The sequence below is a fragment of the Cherax quadricarinatus genome, chromosome 8, assembly GCF_038502225.1.
Source record: "Cherax quadricarinatus isolate ZL_2023a chromosome 8, ASM3850222v1, whole genome shotgun sequence".
NCBI lineage: Eukaryota > Metazoa > Arthropoda > Malacostraca > Decapoda > Parastacidae > Cherax > Cherax quadricarinatus.
The window spans coordinates 33,462,559-33,465,659 of NC_091299.1; positions in this window are offsets into that span (position 1 = coordinate 33,462,559).

Below are 3,101 nucleotides of genomic sequence, written 5' to 3' on the forward strand. Positions count from 1 at the left end.
GAAACAGAAACCTGTAACTGCTTTGCATGATGGTAGGATTGCTGGTTTCTTTTTCTGTCTTATAAACATGCTAGATAACAGGGATATCTTGCTACTCCTACTTACACTTTGGTCACACTTCACAGACAGGCACATGCATATATATATACATACATCTAAGTTTTTCTCCTTTTTCTAAATAGCTCTTGTTCTTCTTTATTTCTTCTATTATCCATGGGGAAGTGGAGAAGAATCTTTCCTCCGTAAGTCATGCGTGTCGTATGAGGCGACTAAAATGCCGGGAGCAATGGGCTAGTAACCCCTTCTCCTGTAGACATTTACTAAAAAAGAGAAGAAGAAAAACTTTATAAAACTGGGATGCTTGAATGTGCGTGGATGTAGTGCGGATGACAAGAAACAGATGATTGCTGATGTTATGAATGAAAAGAAGTTGGATGTCCTGGCCCTAAGCGAAACAAAGCTGAAGGGAGTAGAGGAGTTTCGGTGGGGGGAAATAAATGGGATTAAATCTGGAGTATCTGAGAGAGTTAGAGCAAAGGAAGGGGTAGCAGTAATGTTGAAGGATCAGTTATGGAAGGAGAAAAGAGAATATGAATGTGTAAATTCAAAAATTATGTGGATTAAAGAAAAGGTTGGATGCAAAAAGTGGGTCATAATAAGCGTGTATGCATCTGGAGAAGAGAGGAATGTAGAGGAGAGATTTTGGGAGATGTTAAGTGAAAGTATAGGAACCTTTGAACCAAGTGAGAGAGTAATTGTGGTAGGGGACCTGAATGCTAAAGTAGGAGAAACTTTTAGAGAGGGTGTGGTAGGTAAGTTTGGGGTGCCAGGTGTAAATGATAATGGGAGCCCTTTGATTGAACTTTGTATAGAAAGGGGTTTAGTTATAGGTAATATATATTTTAAGAAAAAGAGGATAAATAAGTATACAAGATATGATGTAGGGTTAAATGACAGTAGTTTGTTGGATTGTGTATTGGTAGATAAAAGACTGTTGAGTAGACTTCAGGATGTACATGTTTATAGAGGGGCCACAGATATATCAGATCACTTCTTAGTTGTAGCTACACTGAGAGTAAAAGGTAGATGGGATACAAGGAGAATAGAAGCATCAGGGAAGAGAGAGGTGAAGGTTTATAAACTAAAAGAGGAGGCAGTTAGGGTAAGATATAAACAGCTATTGGAGGATAGATGGGCTAATGAGAGCATAGGCAATGGGGTCAAAGAGGTATGAGGTAGGATTAAAAATGTAGTGTTAGAGTGTTCAGCAGAAGTTTGTGGTTGCAGGAAAGTGGGTGCAGGAGGGAAGAGGAGCGATTGGTGGAATGATGATGTAAAGAGAGTAGTAAGGGAGAAAAAGTTAGCATATGAGAAGTTTTTACAAAGTAGAAGTGATGCAAGGAGGGAAGAGTATATGGAGAAAAAGAGAGAGGTTAAGAGAGTGGTGAAGCAATGTAAAAAGAGAGCAAATGAGAGAGTGGGTGAGATGTTATCAACAAATTTTGTTGAAAATAAGAAAAAGTTTTGGAGTGAGATTAACAAGTTAAGGAAGCCTAGAGAACAAATGGATTTGTCAGTTAAAAATAGGAGAGGAGAGTTATTAAATGGAGAGTTAGAGGTATTGGGAAGATGGAAGGAATATTTTGAGGAATTGTTAAATGTTGATGAAGATAGGGAAGCTGTGATTTCGTGTTTAGGGCAAGGAGGAATAACATCTTGTAGGAGTGAGGAAGAGCCAGTTGTGAGTGTGGGGGAAGTTCGTGAGGCAGTAGGTAAAATGAAAGGGGGTAAAGCAGCCGGGATTGATGGGATAAAGACAGAAATGTTAAAAGCAGGTGGGGATATAGTTTTGGAGTGGTTGGTGCAATTACTTAACCCTTTGAGGGTTTTCGTCGTACTAGTACGTCTTACGCGTAGGGGTTTTTGACGTACTAGTACTCATAAATTCTAGCGACCTCAAATCTAGTGGGAGAAAGCTGGTAGGCCTTCATATGAAAGAATGGGTCTATGTGGTCAGTGTGCACAGTCTAAAAAAAATCCTGCAGCACACGGTGCATAATGAGAAAAAAAAAAACTTTTTCCATTTTTTTTTAATAAATCAGCGACTTTGCAGTGTATTTTCGTATAGTATTTATTGTTGTATTCTAGTTTTCTTGGTCTCATTTTATAGAATGGAAGACATATTACTGAAATTGAGATGATTTTGACTGGTTTTACAATGAAAGGTGCCTTGAAATTGAGCTCAAAGTAGCAGAAATGTTCGATTTTTACCAAACTTCAAAAGTAAACAAATCGTGCCAAGCGTGCAATACACGTCAACTGGTGAGTCTAATATTCTTTCACAAGTGCACCAATAATATTTATACCATTTTTTACACTAATGCAGTAGTCTGCATAACAGTAAATCTTATATTTTTTGTGAGAATAAAAATTCAAAGTGGAAAGCAAAAGAATATAAGAGGGGCCTTGAGACGTGACTAATGACTAGAGGAAATGTCATTTTAGTGCCAGGAATATCTTTCTTGTTTATTCTGGACCCTATTCCGAAATTGGCATCTTTTGAAATTTGTGTGAAATTGGCAAAATTGCTAAATTCTGACCACTGTACTGGATAGTTGAATTTATAAATGGGTGGTTTCTTGCACCCATTCGATAGAAAAAATGGAGTTCTAGCGAAATATTCATGTTTTTTGTCGACTAGTACAGTGAAATTGGCCGAAAATGGGGCTCAAAGTGGGCAAAATCGCCGATCCGTAAACATCGCCGAGACCGCTAACTTTGCGAGAGCATAATTCCGTAAGTTTTCTATCAAATTTCAAACTTTTGGTGTCGTTATGATCGGGAAAAGATTCTCTATCTTTTCATAAGAGAAAATAATTTTTTTTTTTTTTTTAAATTTGGCCGACCCTGAGAACGAGTTTCGGAGAGGGCCTGTCGACCCTCAAAGGGTTAATAAATGTAGGGAAAAGGGTAAGGTACCTAGGGATTGGCAGAGAGCATGCATAGTTCCTTTGTATAAAGGCAAAGGGGACAAAAGAGAGTGCAAAAATTATAGGAGGATAAGTCTGTTGAGTATACCTGGTAAAGTGTATGGTAGAGTT